At 43.0% G+C, this 12823-nt stretch overlaps 1 long non-coding RNA gene across 1 annotated transcript in view; it reads left to right on the top strand.

Annotated features, from left to right (window-relative positions):
* LOC120226983 overlaps positions 1 to 11969 on the top strand; it is a 78575-nt gene extending 66606 nt beyond the window's left edge. Inside the window, exon 4 of the long non-coding RNA XR_005527135.1 lies at positions 11774 to 11969. This is a non-coding gene — a long non-coding RNA (uncharacterized LOC120226983). The remainder of the gene's footprint in view (positions 1 to 11773) is intronic.
* The last annotated feature ends 854 nt before the right edge of the window (positions 11970 to 12823 follow it).

Raw genomic sequence — 12823 nt, 5'->3', positions numbered from 1 at the left:
TTCCCCCCTTTTGTTTTTTTTAGAGAGAGAGCACATGTGTGGGGGGAAGGGGCAGAGGGGGAAAGAATCTTCAGCAGGCTCCAAGCTTGGCATAGAGCCTGTCGTGGGGCTCCATCCCACGACCTTGGGATAAGGACCTGCGCTGAAATCAAGAGGGAATGCTCAACTGACTGAGCCACCCAGGCACCCCCCCCCCCGAGGGGCCTTTCTTGGCTCTTCCAGCTTCTGGAGCCCCTGCTATTCCTCGGTATAACTCCTGCCTCTGCTCATGTCTTCACATGGCCTTCTCTCCTCTTGTGGAATTAGGGACCACTTTTAATGACCTCATCTTAACCTGATAACATCTGCGAAGACTGTTCCCAAGTGAGGCCAAATTCACAGGTGAGGAGAGGTTAGTACTTTACTACATTTTTTTGGAGGACACCATCTAACCCATAACAGGCTCTAATCCTCTCCAATGGGTTTGCTGTAGCCTTTGGTCTCTACTACTGGGTTTACAATTCCAAAGAGAAAACAAGTCAGTTGAAACACGTGTAAATTCTTAAAATCTAAGGCTTTTGCCCTGGATAGCTAACCTCAAAGGATTCCCTTTAATCCTCCTTCTTTAAGCACAGAGAGGAACTTTCCCGAAGACTGTGTCCTGGCTGTGATGGGAAGTGCTCGCCTCCCTAGTGGGAAGGGAAGAATCTCAGGTGTGCTAGTTCAGAACTTTGCGTCATCTCATCCTCTCTTCTGGTAAGGCTCCCTCTTCCCCATTTTATCCTGGGGAGCTCTGCTCATGACTTGGTATCAGAGTCCTTGCCTCTGTCTTGAAGAAGATGAAGTGGGAGGGAAGTATGAATGTCTAAAGGGCTCTATACTGCAACCTGAAGGATTTCTCTTTCTCTTTTTGAGTTTGTATCACACTAGGTCAAAATCTTCTTTTCACCCACACCAACAATGTGCTAAATGCTGGCTACCTACCTATGGGGAAAATTTCACTGAAGTCCATTGCTTGCCTCTGTGTACTCTAACATTACAGATAACAGGTGAGAGTTAAAAATGGCAATATTTGGGTGCACCTGGGTGGCTCAGTTGGGTAAACATCTGATTCTTGGTTTCAGCTCAGGTCATGATCTCACGGTTCGTGAGATTGAGCCCTGCACTGAGCTCCTCACTGATGGAAATTCAACTGCTTTAACTGTTGGGGACTCTCTCTTTCCCTCTCTCTCTCTCTGCCTCTCCCCTGCTCATGTCCTCTCTCTCTCTCACTCTCAAAATAAATAAATAAACTTTAAAAAATTAAAAAAATTAAAAGATGACATTTTGAGCCAAAGACACTGTTAATACATAGATGAGTGGCATGAAGAAGATGCGTTATTGCCGGTAGGAATGTAATATGGTATAACTGCTGTGGAAAACAATATGCTGGCTTCTCAAAAAATTAAACACAGAATTGTCGTGATCCAGTACCATTTTTAGGTGTACGCCCAAAATAAATGAAAATACGGATTCAAAGAGGTGTTTGTACACCCATGTTCATTACAGAATTATTCACAATAGTCAAAGGCAGAAACAATCCAAGTGTCCATCGATGAATGAATGGATAAACAAAATGAGGCATATACACACGGTAGAATTTTATTCACCTTGAAAAGGACACCTGCTACAACATGGATGAACCAGTGAAATAAGCCAGTCGCAAAAGGAAAAATATTGTGTGATTCCTCTTTTCTAAGGTTCCCAGAGTAGGTCCATTTCTAGAGACAGAAAGCAGGATGGTGGTTACAAGGGAGGATGAGGCAATAGTGTTTAATGGGTACAGGGTTGCCGTTTAGATTGATGAGGATATTCTGGAGACAGATGGCAGTGATAGTTACACAATGTGATTGTACTTAATGTCACTGAAATATACATCTAAAAATGGCTAAAATGGTAAATTTTATGTTATCTGCATTTTACCATGACTTAAAAAAATTTTTTTTTTGAGAGAGAGCATGCTTAGGAGTGGGGGAGGGGCAGAGAGACAGGGAGAGAGAATCTCACTCAGGCTCCCCACCTACTATGGAGCCCCATGCAGGGCTTGATCTCATGACTGCGAGATCATGACCTGAGCCGAAATCAAGAGTCGCTGCTTAACTCACTGAGCCACCAGGCACCCCATCATGATTTTTTTTGGTAACCATATATTGTTTTAAAAAAAGAATACGCTAGCTTCCCTGTGATGGAAGAAACGGAGCGTCCACTGATGGTGGCAGGTCCCCTGCCATGCTGACTCTTTTGATGCCACCCAGCATAGTCTCATCAGACAATCAAAGGTTATTAAAGAGGTGGTAATGGAAGGGGAGCCGTATTTTATTCCAAGGGCTCAGCATTTTGACCGAAACTCCTTTTTTCTGTTTCTCTGGCAGCTTTTCGAAGGAGAGTTGCTTTCTCTCCTCCGATTGTACTGATCTAGTCACTTGCAGAGTTGTTTTCTGAGAGACCCAACTTCTCTGATCCTGGCTGGAAAGGCAGTTAAATGCCTCTGGTGTTTTACTAAAAATCATGGGCACAGTCAAGGGCACAAGGGGCGGGTACACCCAGGTGCCCCTAATTCTTGAATCTCAAAGAGAACATAGCCTCTGCTTTACTTTTTTTTCTTTTTAAAATTTTTAATGTTTTATTTATTTCTGAGAGAGAGACAGCATGAGCAGGAGAGGGTCAGAGAGAGAGGGAGACACAGAATCTGAAACAGGCTCTAGGCTCTGAGCTAGCTGTCAGCACAGAGCCTGACATGGGGCTCAAACCCACCAACTGTGAGATCATGATCTGAGCCAAAGTTGGATGCTTAACCGACTGAGCCACCCAGGCACCCCAGTCTCTGTTTTTCTAAAACCAGACTATCATACTGGTAAATTTCTTAATGTTCAGGATTTCCAATTAAAACAAAGATTGATAGTCCTCTCACCCCATGTGTAAGGGGAGAATAAGAGACTAAATTGTGTGGTTTTGTAATTCCAACCAGACTTGTGCTCTTTATAAAAGCTTGGTGCCTCTCTCTCCATATTGCCGTCTTGTGATCATGGCTAGTTGTCAAGTTGGAAATGGTAAATGACCCTTCAGCCTTTGCTGACAAACATTATCTATTCAATTAATGGCCCATAAAATGATTTAGGTAAAAGACAAGACTGCAATTTCTTCTTCCAAAGGAGAAAGACGATACTGTCTAATTTACCAAACTTGGAGCCTTTAATAGGTTTTAGGAAATGTAAAATATCACTTGCATAGAATTATAGAAGCCACAAGAAGAAACCAGAAGCTAAGAGGCTGAGAAAGACTATAGGTACATTTTGAAGAGGAAGAACTTCACCATTTCCTTTCTGTGTTTGTGAACAATTTATGCAAATGAGTTGCTCACTCAATGGGAACAAATGTTGATAAGAAACAAGGGAAACAGTCATTCTATGTACTTAAAAAATGTAGAAAAGCATTGAATTTGGCCTCCCATGGTACACAGTGTATTTGTTCTTTGTCATGTACACCATAAGCCAGTAAAACTATTTAATAAAAACCATCTGATGTAGAAATGGAAGTCTGTGGAACATGGTAGTGCCCCCAGATGACATTAAGGTGCAGTTCTTTAGGGGGTGCTGTACTCTGCTTGACAGACAATTTCATTAGTCTCCACTCCATGAGACTGCTAATTTATCAGTCCCTTAAGAGTTTTTTAAATTCAGGACCTTATAATAACATCAGAAAGTTTAATTGTGGGGCACTTGGGTGGCTCAGTCCATTAAGCATCCAACCCTTGATTTCAGCTCAGGTCATAATCTCCTGGATGTGAGATGGAGCCCCATGTCTGGCCGCGCACTGGGCATGGAGCCAGATTGGGATTCTCTCTCTCCCCCCAAATAAATAAACTTTTTTTTTTTTTTTAATGTTTATTCATCTTAGAGAGAGAGACAGACAGACAGAACGCGAGCAGGGGAGGTGCAGAGAGAGAGGAAGACCCAGAATCCGAAGCAGGCTCTAGGCTCTGAGCTATCAGCACAGAGCCTGATTCATGGCTCAAGCCCAAGAACTCCAAGAGCATGACTTGAGCCAAAGCTGGATGCTCAATTGACCGAGCCACCCAGGTGCCCCAAAATAAATAAACTTAAAGAAAAAAAAAAGTTTAGTTGAAGGGTGACTGGCTGGCTTAGTTGCTGGGGCATGCGACTCTTTATCTTGGGGTCTGAGTTCTTTTTTTGTTTTTTAATTTTTTAAATGTTTTATTCATTTCTGAGAGAGAGACAGCATGAGCAGGGAGGGTCAGAGAGAGAGGGAGACACAGAATCTGAAACAGACTCCAGGCTCTGAGCTAGCTGTCAGCACAGAGCCTGACATGGGGCTTGAACCCACAAACCGTTAGATCATGACCTGAGCCGAAGTTGGACGCTCAACCAACTGAGCCACCCAGGCGCCCCTTGGGGTCTGAGTTCAAGCCCCACATTGGACCTAGAGCTTACTTGAAAAAAAAAATAACTGAGAATGGCTGGACTACACGATTGAGCAAGACCTCTGCCTTCTGAAAGGATTGCCTTAAACATGAGTTTCTTTACCACAATGACCTTACGAATTGGTTCTGACTTTAACCTCCATTTCCTCATGAGGAAGCTGGTGGGATCCTCAGCTGGGTGTGTCTAGAGCCATTGCTGCCCTTTGGCTACCCTGGTTCTTTTCTGTCTCCTTTTCGGCAGCTTCTCAGGATCTGTTCCAGGCACCAATGTGCTTGCTCAGAATTCTGTAGAGTGAGGTTTGCTAACATTGGCAAGTCCCCCAACTTTCCCTGGGAGGGGCTCCACAGCTGACTTGTTTTCCCCTGGGGTCACTCTGAGCCACAGGGTAGGGTAGGGGAAATGTAGTGAGGATACGTTCTACTCTCTAATATTAGCAGAGTAGCTTCTGGGTTGAATTGCACCTGAAAAAACAGGAGTTATGGACTCAATCATTCAATCATTCCATTCTTTCATTTGATCTTGGTCTTTTTTTTTTTCTCACAGTAGCTAAACCAAATCAAAAACATGAATTTGAGCATGTTATTTTCCTACTCAAAATATCCTCAACGTCCCATTGCCTTACAACAAACTGCAAGTCGGGGCTCCTGGGTGGCTCAGTCTGTTAAGCATCTGACTTTGGCTCGGTCCTGATCTTACAGTTCTTGAGTTCGAACCCCACATTGAGCTCTGAGCTGTCAGCACTGCTGGAGCCTGCTTCAGAGTTTGTAACTTCCTCTCTTCCTGCCTCTCCCTTGCTTGCACTCTGTCTCTCTTTCTCTCCCAAAATAAATAATAAACATTAAGAAAAAAATTTTTTAAAAGAACAAACTGCAAGTCTTTTTTTAAAGAAATTATTTATTTTGAGAGAGAGCATGAGTTGAGGGACAGAGAGAGAGGGAGACAGAGAATCCCAAGCGGACTCCATGCTCTCAGTTCTGAGCTCGATGTAAGGCTTGATCTCAGGAACTGTGAGGTCATGATCTGAGCCGAAATAAAGAGTCCCACCCAGGTGCCCCCAAATCCCAAGTCTTCATCTTGGCCTTCATGCCATTCCTTCAGTCACCAAGTATTTATTGTGTGTTCTGCCCTCGGTAGTTTTGGATGGTTGAGACAGATCAGTGAAGGAAACAGATGAGTGAGAGCCTGGGCTGTGGCCACTATGTTCTGGCAAGAGGAGCTAGTAACTAATAAGCACACTACATTAGTAAAATATAAAGTTTATTAGAAAGGGAAAAGCACTATGAAGATAGGAAAGACACACAGTGCAGGTGAGTGGTGGGGAGTGGCCTGCTGGATCAGACCCCTGGCTGCCTATCCTGCACACGGGCTTCCCCAAGCCCTCGGCCTCAGGAACTTTGCACTTGTCACTTCTCTGTGGGGAGCTCATCTCCCATATATCCCGTTTCTTTTGTTCGCTGCTCCAGTGTGTCTCCTGAGACTTGTGTAGCCCACCTGACCTAACACTCAGCACCTCTATTCTCTTACCTTGCTGTTTTTCTTCATGATACTTAAAACTTCGTTGTTTCTCTGCCTGCACTAGAACATCAGCACCACAAGGTCAGGACTTCGTGCAATTTTTCCACTTTTCTATCACCAGCACTTAGGATTTACTAGGTTTCAGGTTCTGAGCTGCTGCTGCAGAGGGTGGAGGTAGAAATCGATGAGACTAATAATAAGACCTTACCCAGAGGCTTCCTCAGTTATTAAATATTCTCCCGGGGGGCTGCCCCGGGGTGTTTGTCGCTTAATGCTCACCTTTCTGAGGCTCCATGTGGGTATTTATAATATGAATTAAGGGCCCTGATTATGCTGACACCAAATCGGTGTGTTCTAACCTCAGCTTGAAAAGCTTCATTATAATCACAATGGCTCGTATTTATGGAGCTCTCATTTCGCACTCACTTCCCGATAATCTCTTTATGAGAGCTTCAGACCTTCCAGTTTTACTCCTGAGGTGGATAATATTACCATCCCCATTTTATAGATGCCTTTCCCGAGGCTCAAGGTCATGCAGTTGGTAGAAGGCTAAGCCAAGATGGAAAACTAGCTCACTAGGATTCTACTCTTCACTCCACTGTAGGGCTGCCTAGTTCCAGAATGTCAGGCATTTGGGGACACTCGTTTCCATGCCTCACAGTCCTCCCCCCCTTCCCGCCCCCCGCCCCCTTCATAGCCCCTGGAGAGATGCTGGTTGCTGGTTCCCAGGGTAGAGGACCAGGCAGGCAAATCCTCTTTGTTCCTGCTGCAAGTTTGCCCAAAACTTCTATCACGTCTGTCCTATTGCTAAACTGAGGAGGATGGTGTGGGGACCTCAGATTTCTTTTTTCCTCTGGCCATAAGGCCCAAGGAAGAGTCAGCTGTAATCTACCTGCTCTGGGTTTGTTTCCTTTAATCTGGACACCATAGGGGTCCTTGCTGGTCCCATTTAGGGGGAGAATAAGTCCCTCTTCCCTACACTTGTTTTCTGGTGCAGGGCCTTTTAAGCTCTGTTTCTCCTCCCATGGAAAGTTCTACTCTCTAGTCCAGTTTCTAAATTTTACATCTTGCAGACACTGTTTTGTCCTTTTTTTTTTTTTTTTAATGTTTTATTTATTTCTAGGAGAGAGAGAGAGACAGCGTGAACAGGGGAGGGTCAGAGAGAGAGGGAGTCACAGACTGAAACAGGCTCCAGGCTCTGAGCTGGCAATCAGCACAGAGCCCGACGCGGGGCTTGAACCCACGAGCCGCGAGATCATGACCTAAGTGAAAGTCTGACGCTTAACCGACTAAGCCACCCAGGCGCCCCTGTTTTGTCCTTTATCAGAGCTCCTTTATAGGGGTAGGAGTGCAGGGTGGGAATGAGGCCTTGACCTCTGCCCCCTAAAGGTTAGAGGGTCTGATCCAACACAAAGCAACATGCATTTGGACTTAGTTTTCATTTCTACAAAGAGGTGATGATTTTCCAAAGTGACATATAATCATTAACCTCCTAGTTGGATTGGAAAATGGATCTCTCTTTGCAGCTTCTATGCTCAAACCACTTCATCACACTGTTGTCTTTGGGTAATTTCAATTAGAGTATAGACTGTCTAGCAGAGTATCATGTCCCCAATAATACAGTGGCTGGATAAAGGATAGGGAGAACCGAAGAAATTATGTGAATCACATTCTATTAACTAGAATATCCGGCTCGCATGTATCTGGGTAAATGAGGCTGGCCAGCAGTTCAACATCTATTTAACGTAGTCTGACCTCTGGTGACACAGAGTTCTGTAATAGTGGGATCAAGCTGAATGCGTAAAATTCTGCATTTTCAGCCCCCAGGACACCATTTGACTAAAACACTGCTTCAGAAACCAAAGACTTGCCTCTTGCCAGTGAGCTGAAAGACAGCTTTCCAAAAGATCTGGTTTACTCTGAATATTGAACCTCAAGTGTCAATTTTGTAGGAACCAGAGAATATGACGTTACGATTCTTTGTCCCCCTTGCTGAGTGTGTTTGTTGCACATAATGTAAAACTTCAAAACCAGAACACTCCATTTCTATGCTCTACTTGCTGCATACACCTATGAGAGACTCACCAGGGGAAAACAAAAGCTTGGTACCAGTTTATACTCTTAAAGAATTCAGGTCTTCTGCCCTGGCCCTAATGGCTTCTATGACCATGAAAATGAAACAAGAACATGTTAGTTGTTGATCATGGAGCCTACCAATTCCCATAAGAAATTACTGACATGGATTGAAGAACAGGCTAGTTTAAGAGTGGTGACACATTTTCACATAGATGCTTTACTTCATGAATCCCATAGACTTCCAATGCAAGTTTATAACTGAAGTAGACATAAAAAAAACAGTGCACAGGAATTTTAAAAAGCAGCTAATTTAATATGAAATGGAATGAAACTAAAGAGAGAACATAAAAGTCCATTCAATAGAGACATCAGATAATATAGATAATTTCTAGTAATCATCAGGAGCAATACTAAAAGAAAAATAAAATGAAGGGAAATATTTGGATGGTGTCATAGATGTTTTGTTAAGCACTATGTTATGCAGATGATGAAACTGGGCTTGTTGGGGTCAATCTACTAACGATAAATTCAATCAAAGAGTAATGTGAAAGCCTTTGATTTGTCAGATAAAAATCAGCTGCAAAAGTGGGGTGGGAGGAGGGGGCAGCTTTAACTTGGCACTTAGGTGCCAAATAGGCCGCCTCTGTGTGTCAGCTGTCGGTGGCTGACTGGAGATTGTGTTGAGAAGGAAGCTGAGGACACGTCTGGGCTCCGGGGAACAGTGTGCCACACTGAATATTGCGTTGTCCGGCTTAGCTGCGTGGGGGTACACATGCAATAAATAGCATTGCGTAACATCACCTACGTGCTCAAATAGATTGCAAGTTCTGAATGTGTCGGCAGTATAATGTGACTGCCTGAAACCATTCGACTCTGTTAGAGGGAGGATAGAGTCAGGAGGAAGGGAGCTGATACACTGCCGGAGTACTGTGCTCAGTACAGGGTGCTGTACTTTATGAGGGATGTCGATAGGAGGGCACCCAGGATGGTGAAGAAATGAAAACTCATTGCAAATAATGACTGAAAGTGTTAGGACCACCTGGATCTGAACAGAATTAAGAGGGTCACTTCCTACCTTGCTGTATAACTGTACCTGTTAAGTCAAAGAAGAACTAAATTTATTCAAAAGGCAGAAAGAAGACCAGTGAGTTAAGTTTTAAAGAGTCAGATTTCTGCTTAATTTAAGGAAGGGTGCTAAACATTTCAAAATTTTTTTTTTGCAAATGAACATTTCCAGGTGAAATCGTGAGCCCCCTGCTGGCAGAGGTCAGGCAGCGACTAGATGACCCGCAGGTCCAAGTTAGCAGGGATGATGCGGAACAGACTAGAAGCTGGAGTGATAGAATGTGTAAGAGTCCTCTAAGATTCTCTGACCCTAAGACAAGGGAGACCCATGGAGCTGAGAGCCAAAGGGAAGGGCTGGCGCACCCTGGGCTTCTACGCAGCAGTGTACCTGCCTCCACCTGGCAAGCTTGCTTAAATGTCACAGCTCTGTTAGGCCCCAGAGGCCCCTTCATTCTCACCCCGTTATCTGAGAGCCCAAGGCAGTTTGAGATGGTCTTCTCTCTCAAGACAGCAGCCTTGCTTATCTCAGCCACTGCCCGTCTTTGTCTCCTTAGATGCCTCATTCCCAGCCCCAGGCCTACCCTGACCCTGACCCTGAGCTTCACCAATTGCCCTGAGCTTTCCACACATCATCTCTTTGACAGGAGATAGGCAGATCAGAGCAACCTAGTACATGATGGAAAACTACGGATTGTATACTGTTACAGTTAGCTGAATTATTATTTAGCTAAAAAAAAAGAAAAAAGCACATCCAAGGTGATGCTTAATTGATGGGCTGTTTCTAACATGAAAGATGATTTCTAATAATGTCTTCAGTATTGACTTTGTCCATATTGTAATCAAAGGCTTAGATGACTATAAATTAAGTTTACTTATCATGTTTGTGGATAACATGAAGTTGGAGGGGTTTATAAGTGTATGGGATCAGAATTCCAAAAGACCATATTGCCCGGTTAAAATAATAAATCAGACCGAAGAAATACAAATGTAAAGGACATTAATATGAAGTTCTACATTAGAATCTGAAAACCCAGCTGGACAAATTTGCACAGAAAATTGAGAGTGGCGGCTACTCTGAATCAAATTTGAAGCAGCATGACCTAAGAGAGTAGTATAAGCTATGCATGTAATTTTACATTTTCTAGTAAGTCCATTAATAAAAGTAAAAAGATTTAGATAAAATTAGTTTTAATAATATATTTTGTCAACCACAATTTATCCAAAATATTATTTCAACATATAATCAATATAAAATGATTGAGATATTTATACTTCTTACATGAAACCTTTGAAAGCTAAGTGTGTATTTTAAACAGAGCACATCTCAATCCAGAAGCAAAATTTTCGTACTTGATCTGTACTTAGATTTCATAAAATTTACAGGTGAAAAAGTAGATTCATATATCCAAGTTGTTTCCAACTTATTTAAAAGATATCTGACGCACCTACCTGGTTCAGTTGGAAGAGCATGCGACTTTTGATCTCAGGGTCATGAGCTGGAGCCCTAGGTTGAGTGTAGAGATTTCCTAAATAAATAAAACTTAAAAAAAAAAAAAAAGGTTTCCAGTAATTGAACTAAGTTTCTATTTTTCAGTTTAATTTAAATTATATAAAATTAAAATAATTGAGTTCCTTAGTTGCACTGACCACATATCAAGTACTCAATAATCACATGTGCCTGCCATTTTGGACCATGTTGCTTTAGAAGTCTTTTTTTTTTTAATGTTTACTTATTTTTGAGAGAGAGATGCAGAGTGCGAGTGGGGGAGGGGCAGAGAGAGAGGGAGACACAGAATCTGAAGCAGGCTCCAGGCTCTGAGCTGTCACAGAGCCTGGCGTGGGACTCAAACTCATGAACCACGAGATCATGACCTGAACTGAAGTCAGACTCTTAACTGACTGAGGCACCCAGACGCCCCTGCTTTAGAAGTTTTAATTGGCTAGAGCTGTTTAAGAATCAATAGTGCAGTGTGCTATTAATAATGTGAAATAGTAAAGGTATAGTATTTATTATTTATTTTATTTTGAAAAGGTACAGTATTTAGAAGAAGGGAGTTGATAGTTTTGTTCTACTCCACTTTAGTTAGACTTATCTGGAGCATTTTAATCACTTCTAGGTAGCAGGATTAAAAGGGGTGTAGACGGGGGTCCTTGGCTGGCTCATTTGATAGAGCATGTGTCTTTTGATCTCAGTTGTGAGTTTGGACCCCATGTTGGGGGTAGTGATTACTTAAAATTAAAAAAAAAAAAAACAGAATGAAAAGGGATATGGACAGGCTCTGGGGTTTGTGTATGTGTAAGAGTATATGAAGTTGGGGGCATGATCTCTGCTTTCCAGTAAATAGAGAGTTGGCCCATGGGGTGAGCCTTACTATAGAATACAGGATTAGGGCCAGCATGGCACTGAGCATTAAGAACTTTCCAGTAGATGGGGCGCCTGGGTGGCTCAGTCAGTTAAGCGTCCGACCTCGGCTCAGGTCATGATCTCACGGTTCGTGGGTTCGAGCCCTGTATCGGACTCTGTGCTGACAGCTAGCTCAGAGCCTGGAGCCTGTTTCGGATTCTGTGTCTCCTTCTTTCTCTGACTCTCCCCTGTTCACGCTGTCTCTCTTTCTCAGAAATAAATAAAACATTAAAAAAAAATTTTTTTTTTAAAGAACTTTCCAGCAGTCATATGGGCTATCCTGAGAATTCATGAACTGTTGACTCCTGGAGGCCATCAGTCTTCTGGGGAGATATGGAAGAGGACTTCTGAAAACAGAATGGTTTTCTGAGCTGGATCATTCTCATAGTCCCTTTCAACTTTGACTTTACAGATTCCTTTTTTTCCCTTTGTGATCACTCAGGATTCTTTTTGGGGGGAACAAAGTAAAATTTTTGAGTTCAGAAGGTACATTAGAGGCTGTCTAGATCACCCTTAACTTTTTCTAAATAGGAACCCTTAGAGGTTAGGTGCTTGTTCAAGGTCATATGGTTATCTGCTGAGGCTTAGAGGTGTCTGGAATCTGGCACTTACCCTTCAGTACACAGGTTATATCTCCTCCAGGTGAACATAGCATTATTAAAAGGGAGAAGGTACAGGGAACAAGGCTATACTTCTTTCTTCCTCACTAAGAAAGAAAAGAATTGCTGCATTTGATGTATGCTATTTGCCTAATGTGATTCCTGAAAGGGCAGTGTTTCCTTTTGCTGAAACCAGTGCATGGATGCCACCTACAGGATTTTTGGAAAAGAGATGCAGAGTGTTTTCCTGTTAGGACACTTGGCTGTCAGTACAAGGATCCTAGCTACTCATTTACAGTCATCCAAAACCTCTTATTATTAATATTCAAAAGAGACTGATATCTAGTGATTTTGCTGAAGGAAAAATTGTAGCTAGATAAATGAGAGCCCTAAGAATAATGGAGAGGTCTGTGTGCCTTTGGGATGTATTCATCAGACCATCTTTAAAAAAATTTTTTTAAAATGTTTTATTTCTGAGAGAGAGAGAGAGAGAGAGAGACAGACAGACAGACAGACAGACAGCGTGAGCAGGGGAGGGCCAGAGAGAGAGGGAGACACAGAATCCAAAGCAGGCTCCAGGCTCTGAGCTGGCTGTCAGCACAGAGCCCGACATGGGGCTCAAACCCATGAACCGTGAGATCATGACCTGAGCCGAAGTCAGACGCTTAACTGACTGAGCCACCCAGGCGCCCCCATCAGATCAT

Source organism: Hyaena hyaena, unplaced genomic scaffold (genome assembly GCF_003009895.1).
Source record: "Hyaena hyaena isolate Hyena2069 unplaced genomic scaffold, ASM300989v1 scaffold_1919, whole genome shotgun sequence".
NCBI lineage: Eukaryota > Metazoa > Chordata > Mammalia > Carnivora > Hyaenidae > Hyaena > Hyaena hyaena.
The sequence above is the reverse complement of the archived record's forward strand: the minus strand, read 5'-3'. Positions and strand labels throughout refer to the sequence as shown.